Source organism: Podarcis melisellensis (genome assembly GCF_964234715.1).
Source record: "Podarcis melisellensis genome assembly, chromosome: 5".
NCBI classification, from domain to species: Eukaryota; Metazoa; Chordata; class Lepidosauria; order Squamata; family Lacertidae; genus Podarcis; species Podarcis melisellensis.
The window spans coordinates 71,234,801-71,248,831 of NC_138537.1; the positions used below are offsets into that span (position 1 = coordinate 71,234,801).

Sequence of the window (14,031 nt, forward strand, 5' to 3'; positions counted from 1 at the left end):
ACATTTCTGAGCAACTCAATATTGTGGAGTTTTTTCAATCATTTGAATCCTCTGGTCATTTTGCACACTTTTGGATTACTTTTTCTAAGTGTATCTCTGATACTGCGAAGCATGAATGTAAAATGTGTCCCTGAATATTACACTTCCATTGTAACAGTTTTACTCATGAAGGGGGCAGTGGTAGCTGCAATTTCAAGAGAGGTTCGCTGCCATGTACTGTGTTAAAACTGAGTAACAATTGCACAGTTCAAGTGCAACAATACAGTTTGGGGAAATATTCCTTTGGTTATTGAGAAGTCAATTTTCAGCTTAGGCAGGGGCACCTGTCCTTTTAAAATCTGTGTGGGGCTGATGGGAATTGGAGTCCAATAACTTCGGGAGGGCCACGGGTTCCCCATTCCTAATGGAAAGCATGGGTTCTTAGTTCAGGATGAAATGCTGGAGATCTTTGAAATTCTACAAAAAGTAGGGTAAAAAGAGGGTTTACAGACCCCTATCTGTTGTATCCCTTTTTAAGGGAATATAAAATAAACTAGGGTGGGTCATTAGTCTACCATGTCTCCTTCTGTGTGTAGTTAATTATTATTTTGACATCATCCTTAGGGTTTTTTGTTTGTTTGTTTTGCCCCTTCCTCTTAATTAAGCAACAAGAGTAAAAATGTTTTTAGCATTTTTATTATTTAATAATATTTGATTATAAGCAGCTAGCAATAACAAAATGCAAATAAGCTTGGCTTGTTTGTAGTCAGATCTGTCCCCCTCCATTCAAAGCAGAGCAGCTAAAGAAAGAGTTCAAAATACTTGAAAAAGTAACACATTTCCAAACAGGTGATTGAGGGCAAAAGGCAGCTCAGCTAATTGATATCAGTTATAAGTATAAACAGGAGCAAAAGTAAAAAGCTATTCAACTTCTATAATTTATAATATAATACCACATTTAAGTCAAGAAATATAAAAAAATCACGACACAGCTTTTGGCTTCATCAATCACTTTCCCTCTTTCTGAAGATGGCCTTGGAAAAAATAAATTTAAAGGTTCAAGGTACATTAAAAGTCAGCTAATATAATATTCAGACCCATATATGAAGACATTTTGAAGAGGATTTTATTTTGATTCCTTAAGTTGTTTCCTATATCTTCTAGAAAGGTCTATCTATTTTGTCAGAGATCTTTTAAAAAGCATCTCACTCACCAGTACGGAGAAAAAAATCCATCCATTTCTTAATATTGCTAATGTGCACATTACTTTTTTTGAAATGGAAATACAATAACGTGAAGTTTTCATATTCATTACTCGTGTTGTGCTATGCAGTTTTACTATTTGTTGAATGCACATCTTTATTATATGAGGGCTCGTGAAATGATTTCACTGCTCCGCACTGAACTCGTATTCTAGTCCAGTTCCTGAACCACAGAAACTTACTGCGTTTCAGTTCTTGTTCACCTAAGTCAATCACTGTGTCACCATCCATTTGTTCATCTTCAACAGGTTGTGGTGGTTGATCACCAACTTCCCACAGGAAACCCAGGAACCTATTTGGAATATATGCAATCAGCTGCCCCCATAGCAATGTTCCTAGGCCAAAGAAGATTGACCATAGCCACTGCTCTAGTGTAAGACTTGCACAACTAAAGGGCTTCCCTCCGAGCTGAACAATGATTAGTTGTGTAATCAATGTTCCCACAAAAACACAACAAAAAATGGAATTTGTGAATATTCCTGAAAAAACATTCCTTTCCCCATGAATCTTGCGCGCATTGACTTCATTAAAGATCTGCATCATTACAAATGTGTTAAAAACAATAGTGTAATGCCGGGTAGGTGGGGCATGTAGTGGTGCAATTCGTCCATTTTCAATATCAAAGAATTTTTCACCCACAAAAAGAAGTGCAAAGACAACTACAAGTTGATAAATAGCATGAAACATAATATTTTTTAGCATTGTACGGGAAATAAGAGGTTTATTTCTGCCATAAGGCTTTCGTTCCAGCAGAGTCTCTGTTGGCTTTTCTGTTGCTAGAGCAAGAGAAGCAAGTGTGTCCATAATGAGATTGACCCACAGCATCTGAACAGCTTTCAGAGGTGAATTCTGGGTGACTGCTGCTCCAATAAAAGCAACTACCACTGCTACTACATTAACAGTAAGCTGAAACTGAAGGAATTTGGAAATGCTGTCATATACATTCCTACCCCACATGACAGCTTTGACAATGCTTGAGAAGTTGTCATCAGTAAGAATTATATCAGAAGCTTCTTTAGCTACATCTGTTCCAGCAATACCCATTGCAAAACCAACATCAGCTTTTTTTAATGCAGGCCCATCATTTGTACCATCACCAGTTACTGCTACCACTTGCCTTTGTTCTGTGATATTGCTGTTAATGATCCCTTCTACCAAGTTGTACTTGTCAGCAGGTGAGGACCTTGCAAGCACACGAAGCGTAGGCCAAATCTTGTCAATAAGCTCTTGTTTAATCTGTCCATCTGGACCACGTATTAGTCTATTAAACTCATGCCCCTCTAAGCACTCAAAGTTCTCCCCGGGTTGCAGAATTCCACATTTTGCAGCTATTGCTCGAGCTGTGTTAATGTTATCCCCAGTAACCATACGTACAACAATACCAGCTTTCTGACATTTTCTTATTGCATCAGGAACCTCAGGTCTCACTGGATCTTCAATACCTACAACTGCGATACAAGTCATGTCACTGAAAATATCATCTTCTTTGTCCCAGTTTGGTCCTGAGCCGGCTGGGAAATCTTTGAATGCTAGACATAAGGTACGAAGTCCCCCAGAGGCCATTTGTGCAATCACATTTTTTATCACATTTTCCTTCTCTTTTTTGGTAAAGGATATAGGTTCCCCAGCAGCATCCAGTATATGGGTGCATTTTTGAAGAAGTATTTCAGAAGCACCTTTGCTAAAGAGTTGATAACTCCCATTGGGGTTTTCCAAAACTGTGCTCATTGATTTCCTTTCAGAATTGAAGGTATATACCTTAAACAATTTCTCTTCTGGTATCTTAGTCCTCATAGCCTCATAATCCTGCTTTAATTCCACAAGCAAGCCCAGTAAAGCACACTCAGTCTTATTGCCAATTTGAAGAGCAAGGCCTCCTTTTTTGTCAGGAGGCAGTATTTTCGAAGTATATGCACAGTTTAAAGAAATACTTTTAAGCAAATAATTCAGCATGGTTGGATGAATTAATTTAGGTTCAGGAACATGTTTATAATGTGTGCCAGCAATTAAAATTTCGACTACTGTCATTCTGTTCATGGTTAAGGTTCCTGTTTTATCTGAACAAATTGCTGTTGCATTACCCATAGTTTCACAGGCATCCAAATGTCTCACTAGGTTATTATCTTTCATCATTTGTTTCACAGAGTAGGCAAGTGAGATGGTGACTGCAAGTGGAAGGCCCTCTGGTACTGCTACGACCAAGATTGTAACTCCAATAATAAAGAACGTCACAATATATTGTATATAAATGGGTGTACATTCAGCAGTCCAAGTATGCTTCTCAATCACAAAAGTTTGAACTAAAAAATAGACTATAAGAACAGTAACAGTGATTATAGACATTGCCAGCCCTGCTTTTCCAATCTGAACAGCCAATCTTGTGAGTTTTGCTTGTAGAATTGATTTTTCTTTTTTGTGTTTTGAAGTTTGTTCTTTTTCCTTTGTTTCATTTCCAGCAGTTTTATGAGGGTTGGCTGGCTTTTTATGATTTGCTTTCTGATTATCTTCTCCAACTCCAAGTAAACTGAGGATAATTCCTGTTTGCGAGTTTAAACCTACAGCTGTAATAACCATTTTTCCAGAGCCTTCCATCACATGGGTACCTGAAAGCAACATGGGGTCCTCTGTCAAAGACTTCTTGACATGATCTGATTCCCCTGTGAGGCTGCTCTCATCAATTTTTAGATCATGTCCTTGAAGGAGCAAACCATCAGCTGGCAAAAGGTCACCGTATTTGATCTGTGCAACATCCCCAACCACTAACTCAGCTACTGGCACCTGTACTGACTCCCCTTTCCTGATGACAGTAAATTTCTGTTCCTTTTCAATGCGCTCCTGCAACCCCCTGAATTGTTTTTCCTTACTCCAGTCATTGAAAGCTGTTACCAACACTACACAAAGTACTGATACAAGTATTGCAAATCCTTCAATCCAGTCAGCCTCCCCTTCTTCTTCTTCTTCTCCAAATTCATGTGCATGACATTCTGCAACACTTCCTCCTGGATCATAAAAAGAAAGTCCCAGTGATATAATGGCTGCAATTTCTAAGATGCATAATGTCGTATCCTGCAGTGCTTCCCACATTAATTCCAGGAAAGTTAGGGACTTTTTAGGAGGTATAAAATTCTTTCCAAATACAGCTTTCCTTGCATCTATTTCTGATTTGGAGCCAAGTATCCCAAGTGTGGGGGAAGTATTCAGCATTGCACAGATTTTAAAGATGTCACCATAAAGTTCCTTTATTTTCTTCACTGCATCTTTCTTTCGAAATTCCATCAAATGTTTCAACTCTGGGAGAGTGATCTTAAAGTCTGTTGCCTCATAGTTGACTGGAGTCACCATCATCCTGCCTTCCTGCAGTTTACAATAACAACCCAGAAACTTTTAATAGCATTAAAACAGGGTTAGAGACATATCTTATTGCATTTACCTAAAAAAGGCACTTCTTACAATAATAAAAAGGGCAAACTTTTTAAAAATGGGACAGAGGAAATGAAACTCTTTCTTTTACCATTAGCCCTAGAATGAGATGTAGCTAGGTGTATCACAAAAACAGGAAAACTATGAGCTTCTCCATAGCTTTGTAAACCCTCCATTAACAGGTGAGGTCAAGGACTCAGCTATACAGCTGCAGATAAAACGTTTTGAATGTGTTGTAAAGTGCAGTATACAACTGTGACACTAGATGACAACTGCGAGCTATAGCAAATTCAATGCATTTTCCAAAATGATTAAAAAAAAACTTTTTCACAAATTTTTAACATGTGTGTAGATTCCACGCAAATGTACTCCAGCGGTGATTTGTGTCAGTTTTCCACAACACCATGTTCCAGATCAGGCTTCCTAAAACTCGGCCCTCCAGATGTTTTGAGACTACAATTCCCATCATCCCTGACCACTGGTTCTGCTAGCTAGGGATCATGGGAATTGTAGGCCAAAAACATATGGAGGGCTGAGTTTGAGGAAGCCTGTTCCAGATGCTTCTCAAACACAGTAAGTTTTGATTTGCTATATGTTTCAGTGACCTATCCTAAATCTAGTAAAAATATCATGTTAACATTTTAACAGCTTTGGGGACAATTATACCCGTACTGGAATGAAAGAAAAACTGCACAAAACTACTAAGAGATGGAGTGATCCTGAAAAATGCTGTTAAATATTTTAGTTATTCTTTATGTATGCAGATGCTCAGATCAGATTCTTTCCACTTCTTGTGAGAAAGGAGCTGAGGGTGAAAACTGACTTGTCTATTGCAATAATACACAATTTACTTATTTCACTTAGTATCACTACACATGGTATTATGGTTAGTAATACCCCACAGGTTTACAATACCCTTCCCACAATCACTTAGAATGTTCCTTGTGTTTTTTACATTATCAGTTTTTTATATATTGAGCAGAACATGCTGGCTCTGCTTTTGGGATAATTCTAACTCACACTGTAAGACACTCTCAAAGGTGTCTGTGCCATATGAGAATGTTTCTATCGGCAAGCAGTGTCATATAGTGGAAGATGACCAACACTGCTCAAACTCACAAACCATGGGGGAAAAAAAACACCTGGCTGTTGCAATTCCAAATCATCAAAATATTTCTGCTTGGTGCATTGAAAACAAACCAGCCAACCAGAAATATCTCCAGAATTCCTTGCCCGTGAATCCAGAAGTGTCAGTAGCAGTATTTTCAGATTTCAAGAAGGTTTGACACTGACTGCTCACCCATGAATGCTTGGGGAGTGGCAGTTTATGGGCGAGTCACGGTGCCAGATTGCCTGGAGCCTAAATCTGGTCTGCACAGCCAGTGACTGAGCAGGCCAGCTGCAGGGTGCCTGATTCAAACAGGCCAATCAGGAGAGAGTCGAGAGGCGTGGTGATGAAGGCAGATTTGGTGTGGGACGTCTCCAACCAGGTCCTAACCAGAGATTTAGAATGGGAGCTGTGCCTTGCCTCTGCCTCTCTGATCATCGATGGATTCTCCACCTTGTCTAGGATGGTGTGGCCTGGACAGTGTTGGCTTGACATTGGTATTGAATGTTCAGCTGCCGTATTCAGAGTCTGGGAGAATATTTTTCTTGCTGACAAATTGGCTGGTCTGTAGGTTTTCGCCTGCCTCATAGCAATTGTCATAATTTATGGTGGATTAGGCGTGGGGTTTGAATTTTAGCCAAATGAGTACCCTGTTAAAGGGGTCCAGGATGATATTTATGTCCTGGAGCCAACATAGGGCTGATGAGCCATAGTACCCTTATCTCTGGCGGTCCTAAGGATAGCGCCCCAGTTTGAGTCATAGGGCAACCTTCCATCTAGAGTAACCCAGCTCAGGCAGACTGGCTGATGCAGAATTCATAGCCAATGCCTTTTCCAAAGCCTGCTTACACCTGTAATCAATATTGTTGTGGCCTATTTCAACCCAAGCACTGGTGTCATAAATCTTAATCCTTCCTGGGGCTGTCCCGGATGGCCCACATGCTTCTGTGCCTGGGTATGCAATTGCAAATTATGTGCAAAAGAAGCATGGTGATTCTCCTTTCTTCCATGAATAACAACAAATCCAAGCCTAAGATTGCTCTTTTGTTATAATAAAAACTAAAACTGACTTTGGCACCTGTGACCTGATCGTATTCACATATGCTTCACTACACTATCAAATGGTGGTGATTCGCTTAAATGGCTACATGGTTTGGAAGCTGAACAACCCAAAATGGAGTGGAAATCTCAAAGTACATCTCTTCCTCTACATACATAGCTACATGCCCAAGAATAAAATTGGGTAGTCTCAGAACCTCTAGGACCTGCTACTTCTAACACCCAGAAAAGGGGAATGTGCCATGTTTGCAGCCAATGCAATGAAAGCAAATCAGTTTGCAAGGTCTGCAAAATTATTATAAAACTCATTACAATTATTGTGTGTGTGTGTGTTTTGGATTGAGCTGACGACACCTCTGGCTCTCTTTTACAATACATGTATATGCATGCCTGTATGTATATGCATGCTTTCATGTATAATGAATATTTATATAGAGATGGTACTATTTCTTTTGCTTTTCTGTGAAGTAGTGATATGGTCAATTTTAGTTCCTCAAAAATGTAATGGGAAATATGCAAACTGGGCCAGGCTACCAGTTCTGTATGAGCAGTAGTTTAATTCAAATGCTAGGCCTGAAAAGGCTTCTTCTCTGAGAATCATTCACAATTAAAATGACTTTTTTTAAAAAAAAAATCACATACCCTTAGATAAAGAAATGGGAGAATCCAGTTGTTCCTTATTCACAGAAATATACCTGGATGGCTGCTGTTCTCTTTCCAGTGGCATTTGCCAAGTTTCAAGGAAATAGGCCTTGGCTAAAATGCTATAATGGCAAAGCAAAAGATTACTTAGCAATAATGATAGTTCTTAAATTGCATTTTTTTTTTTTACAAACAGACAATGCAACAAAGCTAGTCATAATATTACTAATATTCTAGATTCTAAATAATTTTTTTATAAGAGAATCTGACCATCTTATTGCTTGAAGTTAAGATTTAAGCTTTTTTTCTAAAAAATCTATCTCACTGTCTTGGTTAAATATTGTTTCATGCTCCCCATTTTCCAAGGGACAGGAAATTTTAGGGATAGCCTTTTATATGCTCAGTTAGACAGTGAGGTAAGAACCCTTTAGATATTTGTAACACCTGTTTATTTATAAATAAAACTTGGGTGACAAGGGGTGCTTCCAGACTACCAATATTTTGCTGTTGTATTTCAATCACATACCAGCAAATTCAGGTTGGGCAATTAAAGTGGATTGGGTGTTCTTGTGCAACAAACGCACTTCCAAAAGTAAAAATAGGAACCTGACATTTTGTGGAATAAGACTTGCTTGATGCTGTGTAATATAAATTCCTTGCAAATATTGTGCAAACAAATCATGATGAATTCTCAATCAACAGACCACTTGGAAGTGTCTTATTTCTCAAAAACAATTATATAAAGTGGCAAACCTATGCTTTGACTGTACCACTTTGAACTACAGATGGGGGCTTGTATAGTATGCTAATAGGAGTGAGGGGTAAAGGTAAAAGTAAAGGGACCCCTGACCGTTAAGTCCAGTCGTGACCGACTCTGAGGTTGTGGCGCTCATCTCGCTTTATTGGCCGAGGGAGCCGGCGTACAGCTTCCGGGTCATGTGGCTAGCATGACTAAGCGAGTGAAGCGTAGAACCCATCAGATTAAAAGTTAGACACTCTTCTTTTTGAAATCTAGTTTTCTATATGCAGATAATTATTTTCTGTGAAGGAGAATTCAATTATGTAAGCTTTGCAAAGCTCTTTTTCTGCCAGTTTAAGGCAAAAACTCAATATATTCTTCCTCCTTCCTTCTTCTCTTTCCTTTCTCTGAATTTTCACACACAGCAGTGTTTATTTGTGTGTGGGGGGGTGGAGGTCATAATGTTCTTGATGCAAAGGAAAAAGGTTGAGTCCACTTCTTGTGGCTGCTTTTGTTTATTTTATTTTAACCCCCCAGATGCATTAATTACAACAACACATTTAATGTAACCTGTAGTTTGGCCTTTGCCCTCCATCATAGCAGTTAGGGTTAGACCTTAATTTCAAGCACTTATCAACTGGTAACCAAGCACTGTCAGTTATCAAATTACACAAAACTCTAAAGGTAAAGGTAGAGGGACCCCCAACCATTAGGTTCAGTCGTGGCCAACTCCGGGGTTGTGGCACTCATCTCTCTTTATTGGCCGAGGTAGCCGGCGTACAGGTTCCGGGTCATGTGGCCAGCAAGACTAAGCAGCTTCTGGCGAACCAGAGCAGCGCATGGAAACGCTGTTTACCTTCCTACCAGAACGGTACCTATTTATCTACTTGCACTTGCTTTTGAACTGCTAGGTTGGCAGGAGCAGGGACCGAGCAACGAGCTCACCCCGTCGCAGGGATTTGAACCACCGACCTTCTAATCAGCAAGTCCTAGGCTCTGTGGTTTAACCCACAGCGCCACCCGCTAGCAAGATGATAATTTACCTTTTCAACCACTGGAAGATTACAATTGTCCCTTAGATAATTTATAGTCCATGACATTTATAACTGAATGTGCATATGTAAAATTCAGACATCTTGAAGTGATGTTGTATGTGTTGAATAATACCTTGTCTGAATGCACTATCATGTGGTAAGAGGATGAAACGTAAGCCCTAATGAAAGGATGTAGGACTGCCCTGCCCGCCACACACCTGTTGTTAATCCACCATCTACCCATACAGTGGTGCCTCGGGTTACATACGCTTCAGGTTACAGACTCCGCTAACCCAGAAATAGTACCTTGGGTTAAGAACTTTGCTTCAGGATGAGAACAGAAATTGTGCTTCGGTGGCGCGGCAGCAGCGGGAGGCCCCATTAGCTAAAGTGGTACTTCAGGTTAAGAACAGTTTCAGGTTAAGAACGGACCTCCGGAATGAATTAAGTACCTACCCTGAGGTATCACTGTATACCCTGACATCCTTGAATTTGGCCGCATGTCTGAAAGCATCCTGTACAGCTATATGTGTACATGGTCAGGATCCCTGTGCAATCATGGTTTGAAATCATGGACAGGTGTACAGCTGGAGGCTGCTCACCCTTCCCACCGAAAAGGTGAATGCTTTCATCTCACAGGGCATTCCACTACTGTTTTGAAAGCTACCATTCAAAGGAGAATCCACAAAAAACTGATTAATCAGAACAAGAAGGTTGCTTCTGTTCATTGGAATATGAACAGAGGCAATGTACTCATTCCCGTAACAGTTATTATTTCATAAGTGTTAGTTGCTTTCTTCTCAAAAATGACCCAAATAACTTTACAGTAAAATTAATCAAAACAAACACAACCAATGCATTCTAAAAAAAACACAGCTAAAAGACAGGCTTTACAGACCTTACCCCATTAAACAAATGCCTGAAACCCTTTATAATAAGGGTCAAAAGCCAGGCAAAGAGGAAAGTCTTCCTGGCACTTAAAAATAGATAAATATGAAACCAGGCATGCTTTCCTGGAGATAACCTGACACAAAGGGCAGGGGGAAGGACATAACCAAAAAGGCCTGTTCTCTGGATATAATCCTCCAGTCCTCCTGTGGAAGGGGCACACAGATGGCAGTCACAGAGGTGGTCTTTGAAGCACTATGTTCTACTACAGATATTAATTGACCAAGCAATGCTAAGATGATTGCATTATAGTTAGTTACTGCTGTTAGTGTCATGGCCATTCCACTTTTTCTGCATACATTTCAGCTATAAATTAATTGCAGCAAACTCTGCCATTAACATTTCATTGCATTCCTTGTATATTTGGAAAAACCATGCAAGCTTACTCCAGAATCCATTTGTTACTAGAGGTATCACAGGACTTTCTGTTCTTAATAGGCTACTCAAGACCTCAAAACTAAATCATTAGCATAAGTAGTTTGATTACCTGAACAGGGGACCTCAGTCAGCAGAAGGCACTTTAAACTGAAAGAATCAGCATCCTGACAGGTAAAGAGAAAGGAAGTGGGAATAGGAGAGAGATTAGAATGATGGATTATCAACAGCTGTGTAGTCATGTGGACTGAAACAATAATTATAAGTTTTATTGCAGGAACAGCTAGGTAAATGTTTCCTATTTGTATGTAGATAGCCAGAGCAGAATTTATTGTTTTCATGGGAAAGAATTCAGTGTCTCTTTCTACAGTAGCTACACATGGGTCCTTACTTTTAATTTTGACAGGAATAGTACTCTGATTGGTTTATCTGATCAGCTGAAAGCAGGCGTCAGGGCCGCCTGAAAATTTTCAGCAAGGTGGTGGTTGCATGCCCCCTGTGAGGCATGCTCGCAAGCCACGGGGTGTCCACATGGCATGGCAGCACACCCTGTGGTATGTGCACATGGCATGCTGACATTGTGCAGCCCTAGCCCCCTCAATTGCAGGAGCAAGGCAGTGTGCATGTCTCCATGGCCACTGTGGCATTGTTTGTCTTCTTCACTGGAAAATTTACAACCGTGCCCATTTAGCAAGGAGTGTGCATGCAGTATGAAGCCTGTGCCTTGTCACAAGCTGAAGAGTGAGGAGATGAAGGCTCTCATGTGGTGGAAGACAGGAAATAGTAGCTAGATAATGAGATGCAGCTGTAGCCAAATCATTAAGGGGCCACAAGGGTGAATTGAGAATACCTGGTCTCCTATTCCCAAGGAGCTGCAACCTTGTTAACATCTTCAAACTGAGCAGTAAGAATTGGAGGTATTTGCAGCACCTACCACCTCCTGGTGGGCTTTGTTCACCCCAAAATCAGTATCTCCTGGCAGCAAGAACTATTGAAGAGGGTGGTGGACTTTCCACTTCTGCATACGAAGTTCTAAAGAGGTGTTACAGCTTTTGGGTGTTGTTAGGGCACTGATCCTGTTACGGTTGTGTTTTGGTTGAATGTGGGAATGTGTGCTGCTGCCCCAGGGTGAGAGGATAGAGCAATTAAGGGAGACTGACCACATCTCAAGTGGAAATTGGTGGCTGACTAGGGTGAGAGCTTTATTTCTCAGCCATATGATAACCATATGTGATTGTTAAATGAAGGGTTGGGTGAACGGTGTGAGGTTCTTATTTGGGTTGGTGTAGTCCTAAATTAGATATGATTTTAGTCTCACTGTGAGGCTGCCAGCGTTTTAGTATACTCTCCCTGTTTTATTTCTGAAGAGCAAACTGGCATCATCAGGAGTAGTTTAAAAATATTGATACAGGACAACAGAACTGGCAGGCTAATGACTTTCAGCAGCAACCAAGTATGTATGGTCTTTTTGTATATGTATTCAGGGGATTGTTGGAATTGGCAACTGTTAAGAGTGAAGGAAAGGGTGTTCGCATGTGGGTTTGTTTTTGTGTGGGTGAAAGTGCAGGCAGATTGAGATATGGATGGTTAGTAGGTACTGGATAGTGAAATCCTCTTTTATAGATTTTGATGCTCTTATTGTTTTCTACACTATATTTACATTTGCTTTATTTCCTTGTGGCTTGCTTTGCACTTTATAAGTGGTATGTAAATGGTAGTAGTAGTAATAATAACAACAACAATATACTACTACTATTCATTTCATTTCTATACCACTTTATACTTTTTTTGGGGGGGGGGAATCTCAAAGTTGTCTACAGTCTGCATGAAAACATCAAATTATATAGTATACATCACTGAAGGTAGTTAAATATGTTGCTTTGAGTGTCTAACAAAAAACTAAAATATCTTAAAAGATTTTTATTTTATTTTTAAAAAAGCATTACAAAGGAGATCAAGTATAGAATGCTGATAGCCTGACTTATTCCAAACAGTGTTTCCTCCAAAACTTTCTATAGCCCATCTGAAGACACAATTCAACCTGCTGCTATAAAAGAAATTATGTCACCAAAATTGCTTTAACAACAAAGGCTGGAGCAAGCACATATAGCTCTCCCTACAGCCTGGAGCTAGATGTTTTTAATAGGGCAAATCCAATTGAGTCCCTGGATATCTTTACTCGGACTCAAGTTCTACTGATGTTTAATAGGAATTACTTCCTAGTAAATGTAATTAGGATTGCACTCTTCATTCTATAATATGTACAGGCTGGTAGGCACCATTTTAGTGACTATGTACGCCTCTCCCAGCTGATACATTCTGCCTGTATCCAATTTCACTCAAATTTATTTCACCATTTTCCATACATTCCTGCACTCTTTTCTTCATAAAAATCAAGCAAAATGTTCTAGTAAAATATTTTCATAGGCAACTTATTGTCAATAGCAGTCTCTTAGCTTGTTTACATTTTTTTTCAAAAACAATGAATCTATAAGGGCTAAAGTTGCAGATTACATACTCCTTGTTTGTATTCACAAATTCTTGAGATTATCTTCTATGTCTTCCTCCAAAGGAGAAAGGCTCCAAAGGCTCTTATCTTCATTTTTCTCCATTTCCACATACAGAGACAAAGGTATTGCAAGATGGTTGAAAATCAACTTGTTATACTTTCCAGTATTTGTAAGCAGTCAGGGAATATTAATAGACAAACTTGGAAACGGGTATATCTGACTTCTCAAAGGTAAACACTGTGGCAGGGGAAGATCAGTCTTATGTCCTTTTCTACTAAGTACTAGATAAAATAGTCAAATCAAACACACAAATCATTATGTTCTGCTTTGTTTTTAGCCAGGAAGGGAGGGGACAGCCTAGCCTGCTAATGTGCCTTTAACAGCATCTTGATATGTGGAATTTGGCAGATTAAGCCAGCATTATCACCTGGTAATGTCCAACTATAACATGGGTGAGTCTAGTTTAAATGGAAGAATTTTCTAGCTGCCGTACCTTGTAAACATTCGAAGCTGTTTTTTCCTGGTAGGGCTCCTGTGTCTTTAACAGCTGCTTGGCTGGCAGAAATTTAGCAAGCAAAGCTTTCCCCCTCATTTCACCTCCATACTGGAAAAACTTCACCAACTAAGTTTCTGCCTGTCAGGCAGCAATAATAGGCTTGTCAGAAAAAGTTGTTAGCTTATTAATTGCCTGCACCTTACACAGCATCCTTAATTATCTAAACCACTGTACAATGCGAACCTGCATTTTTCCTTCTGTTCTTTTCTAGTTCCCTGTTCCCAACTCAGCCCTAGCTCAAGACTTGCAGCAATACTTTGTCCTAGCTCCAAGGTTCAAGAAAGACTGTAATAGCTCTATATCTCAGCCTCTTTCATTTCCCCATATCAACCAGTAACTGCTCAAAGTGACAGTTACAGTAAGATGGGAGCTGGAATCAGAACACTTCCATCAACCAAT

The 14,031-nt window shown here is 39.7% G+C and overlaps 1 pseudogene across 4 annotated transcripts; it reads right to left on the reverse strand.

Annotated features, from left to right (window-relative positions):
* Nucleotides 1-659: 659 nt before the first annotated feature.
* Nucleotides 660-13,996, reverse strand: LOC309371059 (plasma membrane calcium-transporting ATPase 1 pseudogene; annotated as a pseudogene). Of its 4 annotated transcripts, XR_014173488.1 has the most exons (5): nucleotides 13,570-13,996; nucleotides 13,085-13,172; nucleotides 10,679-10,733; nucleotides 7,471-7,592; nucleotides 660-4,595 (listed from the first exon to the last, which is right to left on the reverse strand). The product of XR_014173488.1 is annotated as a plasma membrane calcium-transporting ATPase 1 pseudogene (transcript). The 4 variants fall into 4 exon arrangements; XR_014173486.1 differs by lacking the exon at nucleotides 13,085-13,172 and having other exon boundaries at nucleotides 13,816-13,996; XR_014173487.1 differs by lacking the exon at nucleotides 13,085-13,172.
* Nucleotides 13,997-14,031: the final 35 nt, after the last annotated feature.